Source organism: Lycorma delicatula, chromosome 3 (assembly GCF_047948215.1).
Source record: "Lycorma delicatula isolate Av1 chromosome 3, ASM4794821v1, whole genome shotgun sequence".
Lineage (NCBI taxonomy): Eukaryota > Metazoa > Arthropoda > Insecta > Hemiptera > Fulgoridae > Lycorma > Lycorma delicatula.
Window position 1 is genome coordinate 87,944,456 of NC_134457.1, and position 14,581 is coordinate 87,959,036.

The window sequence follows — 14,581 nt, forward strand, 5'->3', positions numbered from 1 at the left end:
TGTGTAGTTAATTGAAACCCAACCACCAAACAACACCGGTATCCACAATCTAGTATTCAAATCCGTGTAAAAATCACTGACTTTACTAGAACTTGAAAGCTGGAATTCTTGACTTCCAAATCAGCTGATTTGGGAAGACGCGTTCACCATTAGGCCAACTCGATCGGTTACAATTCTTTTTGCTGTAACTAATTTATCTTCTTCAATAACTTTATTAATCTGAGATTTTAGAGTTAGTATTTTAACTTCAATTGGTTATTCCTTATATTGTTTATCAGTAACATTAGTTTGGCCAGTTTTGAACTGTTCAACATAATATAAAAGTTTAATGATTCATACAATGTTTTCAAGAACTTGTATACTCAGGATTAAATTTCACATGGTTTTACATCTTCTAAAACCAAAAATGTTTTCTGAAAATGTTTCTTAAAAAGTGCCAAAGACTAGTCATTGCTAGGTTATTGATGATATTTATTTTAAAATAGCTATTAGTCAGCTGTTTTTAAATTGACAATGGATATGTTAATTTATGATAGTGGTTACTTCATTAGATGCTTTTTCTTACCTATAGGTGTTTTAACTCTTTACTTATAGAATGATCCTTCCAAACAGTCAAATGAACTCAGTTGCTACAGAGATAATTATAAAATAACCTATCTCTTAGAGTCTCGACTGTGATTTTCAGAGAAGTAAAATACACAGGTAATAGAATACATACATACTAAAATAACTTTTAATTCAAAAAGCCTCAAAAACCAACAACAACAAAAATAATGACTGAATTTATTTTATATCACAACACAGATTAATGTAAAATAATAAATGTGGTAAATAAAAATAATGTAAATAATATTGTTTTATTTAATATTGCTGAGATAATGCCTATTACTCCTGCCTGCTGGTGACATTTTGTAATTAATACATGAAAACTATCCCAGTTAATGTTTAAAAAAAAATAAATTACTATTTCATGTTCTTGAAAGAACATGAAATGTTAGCAGTTCTTTCAAGAACTGCTAAAGAATGAAACTGCATGATCTTCGACTTTTGACAGAATATCTGACAATAACATGATAAAATGTGGTTACTTTAAGCATATAGTCAAATGTATAGGTTGATTCTGTTTTGTCTGTAAGGATAATAATTATTCTTCATATCTCTGCGTGAATAGTAGCCCTTTTTGTTATCTTAATCCAGTTCGAATTTACTATCACAGCAACTCAATTTGTTAATCCTGGTTTTTTTGTATGTTTGATTTGATTTGATTTTTACAAATTTTACTTATAATATATTTTTTATTTAAAAAAAGTATTAAAAGATTTTTAATTAAGAATATTTGCAAAGCAATAATGTTGTTTCAGTCAAGGCTAATTGACTGAGACAGGTTAATTGTTTCAGTCAACAATTAGCCTTGAAGTGACCTTGAATTGACTTGAATTAGCCCTAGTTGGAAATTCTGTATAAATTTTAATTATATAGACAAATGTTAATATACCACAGAATGTCCTAATGATTGACAACTACAGTTAGTCTTCTATACCAGATAATAAATTCATTACGCTGCCTATAGTAGGATTTTGATTTGAATATATTGCCAAGAATTGTGTTTGTACTTCCACAGAGTGAAATAAATTCTGCCACAAAGCAGGACAGAAAACTCCTTTAATGGTCCTGGCACTGATAATGAGACTAGAAGTAAACAACCTGACAATGGTCTTCTGATTTTGCAGGGGGGGGGGGGGGGGTTGAACATTGAACTAGTAACCCACTTGTAAAAATATGATGTTACAGATTGTTAAAACGAAGTCTTGGTTATAAGACTGGAAAAAAGGAACTCAATATGTATGCCCACAAAAGAACTCAGATTATGGATCTTGGAAGGATTATGACAGTACATTTTGTCAGATAGCTAGAGACATACAGAATGCATTTCAGATTCAGTAGTATTGCAAGAAGACATAAGCTAATAAACTGAATGTCAAACACCATGAGATAATATGCATATTATATTAGAAGTAACAAAGGTAGACTTTACATAGGTTACAGAGGAATAGTTTTTGTAGTTAGTAAAAAAACAGCAAATACTGTGATAAGATTCAAGGCAATAAGTAAAAAAGTGTGTATCATCACTTTAAGAGGTATTTCCAAAAACATTTCAATCATTGTTATTTACGTTTGGTTTTAAGGATCATGAAAAAGTTACCTCTTTTAAGATGCTGGAAGCATATTGAAAAAGTTACCAATATTAATTTACTAATGAAAGATGCTAACACAAAGATAGGGAATCAAGACATCTAGAAGGAATTGACAGGAAAAGAATGTCTGCATGAAAAATTCAATGAAAAAAATCCAGTGATTAAAATTTTTAAGACTTTTGAGTGTGGGGAATTTGAAAATGTATGTACATTTTTTAACAGAGTTAAGGTATCCATAAAGAAACATGATTATAACCAGTTGGAAGAACTAAAAATAAAACAAAATAATATTCTGATAAGTAGGGGACATGTTAACAGTTATGCTTATTCATGCCATGGTAAGTACAAAAGGTGGGATAGATTGCCTGATAGATATTTAATTAATGTTAATGAGTAATGACATTAATGTCTGAGTAAATGACATTTACTCAGAGAACTGGTATGAAGAAAAGAAAAGTCCAGGATTAAAAGATTTTAGCAATATTGAAGATTCAAAAGTAGCAGAAGAATTCAAATTGAAATTATTAAGTGAGTTTCAGACTTTTTATGTGAGAAAGAGAAACCCACCAGGTTGGTCTAGTGGTGAACACGTCTTCCCAAATCAGCTGATTTAGAAGTTGAGAGTTCTAGCGTTCCAAGTCCTAGTAAAGTCAATTATTTTTATACAGATTTGACTACTAGATCATGGATACCGGTGTTCTTTGGTGGTTGAGTTTCAATTAACCACACATCTCAGGAATGGTCGAACTGAGACTATACAAGACTATACTTCATTTACACTCATATATATTATCTTCATTCATCCTCTGAAGTATTATCTGAACAGTAATTACTGGAGGCTAAACAGGAAAAAGATAAGTGATAAAGTGAAGAAGAAACGTGAAGTAGTAATGAAGAGAAGGACTGTAGGAGTGAAAGGAATGTGATGCAGACTTAAACCAGTCATTACAAAACCCTACTAGAGACATTTTGTGGCAAGAAGGGATAAACATGCCAAGAACCCATGATTTATAGATAGGTAAATAGTTGTAAAGGTAAATGGTAAAGGCAAATGGTTGAAAGAAGTTAGAGTGATAGTTGTAAAGCCAAGCATATCAGGAAATAGAAGGACCAAGATGAAGAAGAGGAACAGAGAGGAGTATTTGGAGGTAAATCATTAAATGAGAATTCTTTTTAATAGAGGGGAGGGAATATTTTTATAAAATTTCCAAGTAAGGAGAATATTATTTTTTTAATTTGTGTAACTTAAGTATTGGTTTGCGTATGGTTTAGTTATTGGTCAATTTTATTGTTATTGTTGTTTTTAATTTAAACTCATATAATTGTTATTTATTCTGAAACATGCAGATTAATCTGAACACAGATGTTATTTAATAAAGATCTGATGTGGACAACACATGACTTCCTTGTACGGCTGTTAAATTACATTTACACATTTAAAAAAAATGAAAAATACAAAAAAATTTAATTCATTAAAAACTATTGATTTTTTTTTTTTTTTTTTTTTTAAATTATTGAATCATTATTCATTGTAATTTTTTTTATTATGAGGATTAAATTATTAATAAATCAATATATTTAAATTAAAAATAAGAATTAAAAAAAAAAGAAGATGAAGTCAGATTCGAACCGAAGTGCCTTCCCCTAAGATCCAAATATTTCATTAATTAAAATTTTATTTGGCTACAACTCTGGAAACAATGAAAATAAGTACAACTTATGACATATTGCTGTCAATATTATAACTTATTACATATTAAGCTTTCAATGAGAGCTGATTACTGCAGTTAGGAAAAGTCAAAAATACAAATTTGTTTGAATTTTGGAATTTTTTGGACACTTTTGGTTCAGTTGATTGCAATCAAAAGGGGAGGTGCACAACTAGATGTTATAAAAGTCCTAGATCTAAAATTTCAACATCCTGCAGCTAATTGTTTTATATACATACATATATATATATATATATATATATATATATATATATATATATATATATATACATATATATATATATATATATATATATATATATATATATATATATATATATATATAAATATACATATATACATATGTACAGACGTCATGCCAAAACTAGTCAAAATGGATTCAGAGATGGTCAAAATGAATATTTCTGTCGAAATCTGGAAACCAAAATTTTTGTGACCACAATACTTGCTTTACTTCATATAAGGAAGTAAAAAGCAACTTTATTTAGAAAGAAATTCATATCTATACAACTTGGGAATATCCAATAATTAATATGTTCTTTATTCTTGATTACTTTACATACACAATTTGGCCTCAATTCAATAAGTGTACTACACATTTTTTTTGATTTCTTCATCATGAAACCATACTGATAATATTGCTTTAATGAGTCAAATTTTGTGGTACAATTCATTTTTGAGAGGTTTTTTTTACTATTAACCAAAGATTTTCAATTGAGTTTAAGTCTAAGGAGTTGCCTGGCCATGGAAGCACTTTAAAATATTTCTTCAAAAATCTTTTTCACTTTTTTAACAGTATGGCATGGTACCAAATCTTGTTGGAACACTGTGTTGCCTAAAAAGGAATTTGTTTGAAGTTGTCACAACTCTTTCCTACAGAGTCCTGATATATATCCATCACTTTTCAACATACCATCTACTGGAAGTAATGAACAAGGGCCTTCAAATGTGAAACAACCACAAAATATTTTTTTTATGAGCTGGTGATGTATTTTCATCTTATGCTTTTCTAATTTATGTTACCCTTTGCCCCTGAATATAAAAGTTATAAAAGTTAGTTGGAAAACATAACATTTTTGCAGACTTATTTTTCCAGTTAACATATACTTTGGCCCACAAGAACTTTCGTTTCACATTGCTGGTGTTGAAAGCTGCTTTTTAGATTGTCACTGAGCTTTCCGTCCAGTTGGAAGAAGTTAGCATCTAACAGTTGTCAACTGTAAATCTGTTCCACTGGCTGCTAATTCTCAAGTTAAATCTTTTACAGCCATAGTTTCTTTTCCTTTAGGATAAAGAGGAACCAGTTTATTTAAATTACTTTAAAATAGCACGTCCTTAGTCCAACACTAAGGACCTTAGTCCTTAGTCCAACTCAAAAGCTATTTGTTGTTGAGTCATATTGGTATGCTTACAATTTTCAAACTTTTTCTTGGTGTTAGATCTATTTATTATATAATTAAGACACCAGAACAAAAAATACGAAGACATGATTTTGTAATAAAAAATGAATTAAACTTTCACAAAACACCATTTATAATATGAAAATTGCTAAATAACCAAAGAACAATAACCTCGCATTACACAGACAACTTAAAGAATGGGTGAGGTCATTTATACACAAATTTTTTGTTTAAGTGTTATATGAAGAAATATACTCTTTATTATACATCATTCTGCTTTTATCATACCATTAAATATAATTTTTGTTTCATATGATATATGAATTTAATATATTTTTTAATGCTAAATGAGAGAGAATTTTTCATTAACCTTTTATTTTAGAAAAATTTCAAAATTACGCTTAAATTTTTGATAAAGTAGTATATACAGATATCCATTAGATATGTCTGTTTGGTATATCATACTATTTAGTTAATTTTATTTATTTTATAAATAATGTTATACTTAGTAATGAAAGTTATTAAGAAAATGTTTAGAGAGTGAATGCAAAATACAATGTTTAAAAGTAATTAGTAGAATAGAAATAATAATGTCTAATTCATTAATTAAAACTATCTGAACAATTAATTAAAGCAATAAATTAGTTAACTTATTAATTAAAACTTTTCTGGGCAGTTTTTATTAGCTTTTATTTAAGTATAAAGTATGATTTATTTATATAAACTTTTCATTAACACAGTCTAGTGCTCGACATAGAATCATATAATAAATGTGTTAAGTTTCAAGACTAAACTAACCAAAGCCAAATTCATTTAACATCAAGAACCTTTTAATTAATTTTTATATACCCTAATAACACATATGTTCTTAAGAAGATTAATCTGTTATACATAAGAAATAAATAATAGTTTATTATAAAAGTAAAAATTTATTATTGTAATAATCTATTATACATAGCTTATTATAGAATAATGACTTTTTCTTGTATTTTATTAACATCATGTAATTATTGTTCTTTGATGTAATATGGTGGCATTAAACTGATCTTCATTTTATGAATAAAAACAAGAATATTAAAATTAATAAAACTTTTAGTACACAAAGAATTTAATTTTTTAAGCTTATCAGTAGTATGTAATAAGGTACACTTAATATACTCCACATACATTTATTTTGTCTGTTGTTCATTCATTTTGAATTATTAAAAAATCCTGAATTGTGCAGCAATATTGGAAGTAAGGCACATTAACACTATTATACACTAAGAGAGTGATAGTATAAAATTTAAATCAAGAGTAATTTAATAAAAATAATTCACTTTTTTACCATATATATATATATATATATATATATATACAAATATATATAATGTATTCATCTGCTGATCTCTGTGGCAAAGGGATAACATCTCAGCCTCAAGGTCCCGGTTCAATTTCCAGTCAGACATGGCATTTTTCATTCACTACAGAATTTTATTTTATATTCCCTTGGCACAAGCTTATATGGTGAATTCATCATAAAAAATACATTTTAAAAGTTAAATTTATAACAGCTAATTTAATTTAGTATACAAATGAAAATGAACTATATTAGCTATACAATGATAAAAGTCAACATCATAAAATTAAAAAAAAAAAAAAACCATGTTATCTGCAAACAAATAAATATCACAATATTCAAAGACTGTACATCATTAATGTATAAAACAAAGAGGAGAATATTTATGAATTTTTTATAATTTAATATTTTTAATCATTGTTAAGCATTGTAAATGAGTTAGGTTATGTAATTTTACCTTTGTGGTAACATAAACACTACACACAATTAAACATCTAACCTTTTCGGTGTATTATCTATGACCCAGTTTGAACACATACATGTGTATTTAAAATATAACTAGTGTTCAAAAAGTGATGCAACCTTATGGAAGAATGTTTCCGTCTTTTGTTGGCAGTTTAATTGAGGAAAATTAAGAAAAAATGGATTACACAGTGCAGCAGAGAATATTCATTGTCTCCTAATACATTATATGTGCAAGTTAATCCCAAATGCAGAATGCCTTCACAGAAAATTATGGTGTGGATCAACAAGTTCTCCATTGTGCCTGTACAACAAATTCCAAGATACAGGGAATGTGGCAAATGCAGCCAAAAGTGCTAAAACCAGAAAAGTTGATTGACATGCAAGCGGCATATTCTGTTGGTCTCAAGAAGTCTACGCGACACCTATCTAGCCAGTCTGGTCTTTCCGTTGGTAGTGCCCACACATCATTGCACAAGTGTATGAAGATGCATCCATACAAATTCAAGTTGTTCACAAGTTGTTACCTGCAGACACTGGAAAACATATACCTTTCTGTCAGTGGTTCATATCATCTGTAACGCCAGATAGGGAAGAACTTGATGACTGGTTTTGGTCTGACGAGGCATGGTTCCTCCTTGATGGATATGTCAATGCACAGAATTCATGCATTTTTTTTCTGTTTAGCCTCCAGGAATTACTGTTCAAGTATTACTTCAGAGGATGAATGAATATGATATGTATAAATGTAAATTAACTTATACAATCTTGTACAGTCTCAGTTCAACCACTCCTGAGATGTGTGGTTAATTGAAACCCAGCCACCAAAGAACACCAGTGTCCATGATCTAGTATTCAAATCCGTATAAAAGTAACTACCTTTATTAGGAATTGAATTCTGGAACTCTCGACTTCCAAATCAGCTGATTTGGGAAGACATGTTCACCACTAGACTAACTCAGTGGGTGAATTCATGCATGTAGTGTATGGAAAAATCCACATCATCTGCACGAGTCTCCTCTGCATGGACAAAAAGTGGGTGTTTGGTGTGCAATGTCACGTAGGCTATTCTTCATGACATTATTTCATGGCACAGTGAACAATGAGCACTACATATAGATGGTGCAACAATTTGTAAACATTATACTTGCATACTGGCTAGAGTATACATGTTTTAGCAGGACAATGCTACAGCTCATACAGCTAGTAACACTATGACTTTCTTGGGTCAGTGTTTTCATGGACAAGTGATTTCAAAGGGATTGTAGCCCCTCAGTGTCCTCATTTACCTCCTCGTTTCTTTTTCTTGTGGAAATACCTTAAGGTTGCTGCTTACAAAATTCATCCTTACACCATTCCCGAATTGTACAGCAAAATTGAACAATGTGTCCCTCCAATTCCACAATAAATGTTACCATATGTATTTAAGACCATGCAACGTCATACTCAATTATGTGAATCACATAAATGAGGTTACTTCTAACAACTATTGTAACTTACTCATTTTCCCATAAGGTTGCATCACTTTTTGAATACTCTGTAGTTTGATTTGTTCAAGAAGAAGTAAGTCTGTGACAAGTGTCATAAGTAGACTAAACTCTTTTTGAGATACATTTTCTTTAGTGATTGTAATTTTAACTTGTCTCCGATTATTAATTTTACTGCCTATTTCAACTTTAAAAGTGCTATTCAATAAACAAAGATTTTCCATTAACAAATCGTATTGTTTTTTCATAAGCGCTTTGTTTTTAGCAGCAAATTCTTCGGATTGTTTGGGTCCTTTACCTCTTAAGGTCTTAAGTCCTATAGATACGTATTTCTCTAGAGGTATATATAATCTAAAAAGGGAATTACAGTGAGGTGAAATTCAAAACATGACTGAAGAATAAAATTTTATGCCTTGTAGACATACGAGTATAATGACCACTTCATATGTGTCTGTTTAGTTATTATGAAATCATTAAAAAAATTCATTTTTTAATTAGAAAGGCTTATCAATTATATCTTGTTTGTAAGTCAGGTGACCAAAAAAGACATGGTCTTCTCATAAAATATACACTAATTGTGAATTCTGTTTAAGAGAATAGCTAAAAGACACATAAAAGACTTTGCCACTTGGTGTTAATCTGATTTCTGTGAGCCAAAAGATCAAATGACTGATAGGTTTTTTATGCAACCAACATATAAGGAATTTATTTAATATTTAATCATACTACCTTTTATTCCTCATTGTCAACAGAAACCACATCTGTATATCACAGCAAATCCCTGCCAGTTCTCAAGGTTCCAGAAAGCTTATCATTTAATGTAATGTGATGAATGGGAATTATGGAAAAATCTGATTATGATACTGACTGAAATACAATCCAATGAGATACATCTTATATCTTAAGGCAAATTAAATGATTCTGGTTAGAGTTTTAACCTTACAAAAAAAATTTCAGTATTTTATAATGTCACGAAGATATTTCTCAATAGATGGCTGAAGAAAATAATTTTGCTCAAATGAGAGATTCATCAAAGCATAGTTTAGAAGCGGTTTCTGCTATATAATGGTGGTCAGTTATGGTATATTAAATATTATCATTATCTAAATATTTAATATGCTTACACGTGTGAAATTCAATTTCATCTCATAAAGTTCTCATAAAAAATCAGAGTGAGTTTTAAAGAAACAAAAGTGGGCTATCAGATCAGTGTCTGGTGCTCATAAGTTTGAATCATGTAGACCAGTGTTATTCAAACTCTTTAGAAGTGCGGACCACTTTGTAAGTCAGAACAGTATTGCTGACTACCTTATTCTTCCCTTCAAAAACAAATTTATCGTTTTTCTGCATATTTTAATCGTAGTATACTAATATTTTAAAACAGAATTAACTAATTAAAATTCATTTAATTCAATTAATTTTATATTAATTTTAAGTAATTATACTAATAGAAGAAAATTCATGTATGTTTTTTAATGATTCAAGGTTGTTAGATTTTGGATAATCTTAAACTTTTTAACTAAAAAAATTAAATAAGTGTTGGTATTCACATTAATGAGATGGATGAGCCTGCTGATTCTTGCACAGTTGTTCTGCAGTTGAATGTATTCTGGTAAGCTGTTAAGTAAGAGATCATCACATGCATCCATTCAGTACTTTGTTTTTGAGTAAATGATGAAAACCCTGTTTCACACGGATACATAGAAGGAAACTGAATTATAATCTTTAAAGCACCATTGTACAGTTCACTATATTCTCTTTTCACTGGTGAGAGGTCCAGAAATGAATTGTATCTTCTCTTAGAATTTCACTTTTAGTCCTGTATCATTTGAGAGTTCAATTAACTGTTCTCTTTCATTCAATGAAAGTTTGTTATTTTCAATATTGCAATGGAAAGGATTTCTCATATTTACTTGGAAAATAAGTTTCAAATTGTGACCTCAGATTTTCGAGATGTGAACACATATCACTGCATAATTCTTTTTCAATAAAGAGTTCATTTCCAACTAAAAAAACTGTAGGGTTGGAAATGTTGAAAAATTACTCTATTTTACACATCTGACCCACAAACCAAGTTTCCTCTCAAACTCCTTTATCTTCACATGGGCATAAGAACAGTCAAAGATAAACCTTACAGAAATAAATTTAATTCATTTAGTTTTGAAAATACATCTGAAAGATATGCCAATGTATTTAGTCACATGTCATTGGCAAGAAATGGCATAAAATCATTGTTAATTTCATTTACTAAGAACAGGACTTCCTGTCTTAATTCAAAGAGCCTTGTGAGTGTCTTATCTTCATGCTGCCTTCTAACACAGTTTTGAATTTAGATGATGTACACTTTAGCCACCAAGGCTTCCCTGTGAATGAAACAATGAATCCAGGTAACAGCCAGCAGGAGCCATCTCTGAGTAGCAACAATGCTACAATGCCTACCGACGAGCACTGCCAGTTCTGTTTTTAGTGCTTATAGATACTATTTAGCACAGACAACTACTGGCATGTACCACAGAAGAAAGATTTCAAACAACCAACTGTTAACAGACTAGTGACGAATCAACAATGCACAGAATTTGTTGTAAGATACTTGTGATGGATACAAAAAATAGAATTAGAAAAGTATTGTAATTTCTGGATCTGTTTCACCCAGGTTTTAAAACAGGTAGTGTCTAAAATCTCTCATATCATCATCTGGAAAAGCAGAAATTAAAAAAATTAATGCAGAAACATACCAGATTTTCAGCAAGTAAAGATGCATGTTATATTATTGGTGTACATTATTACATGGCTATTTCAATGAGTAGATAGCTCATTGGGTGTGTGCAAAACTATTAAGAAAGTCATAAATACATAAAAAGAAGGTTCTGTATTTTGGTCCACTATTATGAATTTGGGTGGTCCCTGGCTAGATTATAATAGGCATGGCGTCAGATGTGTGGGTAAAAGATGGTGTGAAAGCTTCTCACCATCTTTTACCCATGCCTAGTCATAATGTTTTAATCCCTCTTTTGTTCCTGACAGCAGTTGGTAGGTAGTAAGTAGGTGGGTAAGGTGATAAATTTCATAAAATGTCAGTACTGGGATAAAAAGTGAAAGAAAATTTCCATGTGTAATTTCCAAACTCAGATTTCCAGCTGTGGTGTGATATATATACAGTTCATTTGAATTTTATTTTTTCTTCTGTCTTTATTGAAGGACCACAAGGGCGTACCTCGAGGACCACTTGTAGTCTGCAGATCATAATTTGTGAAACATTGATGAAGCCTGATATTTAGATTATGTAGAAATTGAATTTTTTACATCCTGTTCATTGTATATATAAATATGTCCTCAAATTTTATAGTTAGTTATATTTTATAGTACTTATATTTTACAGTTACTTTTAGTAAATGGTATCTTCTTGTACCTTAATATTCACATCTGTTTTTTTTTTATTCTATGTTTAATTATGTATTTTGTAAGCTGCACTAATCAATGTTTTACCATAGTTTTTCTTGATCCTCCAGGCAAATACTGAAGCAGTTCTTTTTGTCATCTGTAGAGGAGCATATCTACCCATTTCTGATATGATCAATGTAATTAATTAATATTTAAAAATCAAAACAAAACATTTATTTTTTAATATGAAAGAGATATATAATTATTAAAATAGCTACAGAAAAAAACTATATTACAGAACTTTCATGCAGAATGGTTGTGAAGATTTAAAAAATTTCTTTTGTTAGGATTAATTAATTACTTTATTTTATTTGTGAGCTGAACAAATGAGATTTGTATTAAAATTATTTCATGAAACACTGCAAGAAACATGATAACTTAACTGCAGATGACAAAATATTGCTCATGAGCTTCTAATTAAACCCAAAAATATATCTTTGCTGCCCATTCACATCAAATTAGGATTAATTAAACAATTGTGTAAAGGCAATGAAAATTGACATATGTGATTTCCTGTATAAAAGCAAATATTTCCAAATATAAATGAAGTAAAAATTAATTAAGTAATTTTAATTGACCCATAAATAAAGAAAATGGGAAAAAATGATATGCCAAACTCAATGATGAGATGTACAACTTCATGCTTGAATGTAATTTAATGAGATGTGAAAACATTTTGGTTGTCAACTAAACACAAAATTAACATAGGATGTTGTAGGTAAACTTATTAACTTACTCAGAGTGATGGGTTACAACATATCACTAAATATTATTTACCTGCACTCACATCTAGATTCCTTTCCATCAAACCTGAGAACATGGTGAATGTTTCTATCAGATATATTTTCTATCTTTTCAAGATATTTCAGCATTGGAAAATCACTACAAAGGAAAAAGGAGTGCTAATATGTTACCAAATTACTGCTGAATATTAATTCCAACACTTAAACCTGAAATTAATTAAAAAAGAAGAGGATTAATTAAAAAATATTAATTCAAATGGTAAATGGTAATTTTTAATACAAAATGTCTATAACATTTACCAGTTTTAATTTATTTTTTTAAAATAAACTTTTATTCTTTTAAATTAAGGGTGATATAAAAATTCGTATTACAGTTCTATAAGCTGCACCAAAAAAACAAAGCAGAAAAAGGTATCGCACACATATAGAAACAGAAATAAAAATTTATTTTGTATAACAGTATTTCTTTTTTTTCTTTTTTTCTTTTTCTGTTTAGCCTCCAGTATCACTGTAAGGTATTACTTCAGAAGATGAATGAGGATGATATGTGTGAATATAAATAAAGTGTGGTCCTGAGATGTGTGGGTAACTGAAAACCAACCACCAAAGAACATCGTTACCATGATCTAGAATTTAAATCTGTATAAAAGTAACTACTTTTACTAGTATTTGAACTTTAGAACTCTCGACGTTGAAATCAGCTGATTTGGGATGAGGAATTCACCACTACACACTAGACCAATCCAGTAGGTTTCTCTTTTCTAGTTTCATCTAAGTCATCTTGGTATAACACATATGAATCATAAACAAGCTGTCCTTCTTAGTAACTACTGATTTGTATCAGCTGATGTTGTTTCGTTATTTCGTTGTACAGGCTATTAATACTATTAATATTTTGCATAATAGTATTTTAAAATGTGTGTAAATTTTTATGTTCTATTAGGATGAAATGCATAAACTAGCACTTGTAATTATAAATAGCCTCCATAGTTTAATAGGAATATAATTGATGGCGTGAAAAGAAAATATGAATAGATGTGCTCAATAAAGGAAGTTTTTCCAGTAATTTGACAACTTATTATTAAAGAATTAAGATTTGAATTAAAGGTAAAATACAAATTCCAGTTTCCGTGGAGTGAGTGGTAGTGCCTTGACCTTTCATCTGGAAGTCCTGGGTTCGAATCCTGGTCAGGCATGGCATTTTTCATACGCTACATTTCCATATCCCACGCACAAGCTTCAAGCTTATTTGGTGATAGAAAAAAAAATGCTTATACAAATTATGTGCTGATATTGAATTCCAAGTAAAGATTGATGTAAGCAATTTTGGGGTTACATTAACAGAAAAAGATTCTTAAAATTTAGTTGAATAGTAAAGTAAAGAAGTTACATATATAGGTTGAGATAGCCCTAATGCATTCACAAATTGTTTTATTTCCTTTTACAGAGAGTTGATAGGTAATGATTTTATATTCATGATGTTTCTCTAATAGGTCAAATTAAACTGTTCAGATTGCAATAATAATAATCTTATTAAAAATATTTTTTGTAAGTATTATGCAATTACCATTAGAATATACTATATGTCCAAATATTCATTAGAACTATTATTTTTTATTTAAAATGAGTTGAATTATAAAGCAATATTTACAGGGTTCTGATATAATACATATTATACATTGAGTCATTATATGTTACATTACAGCATTGATTATTTAATTTTTAATCATTTCAAAACGTTTGTTCTTACACCATATTACTGTATCTCATAATTATATCGCATT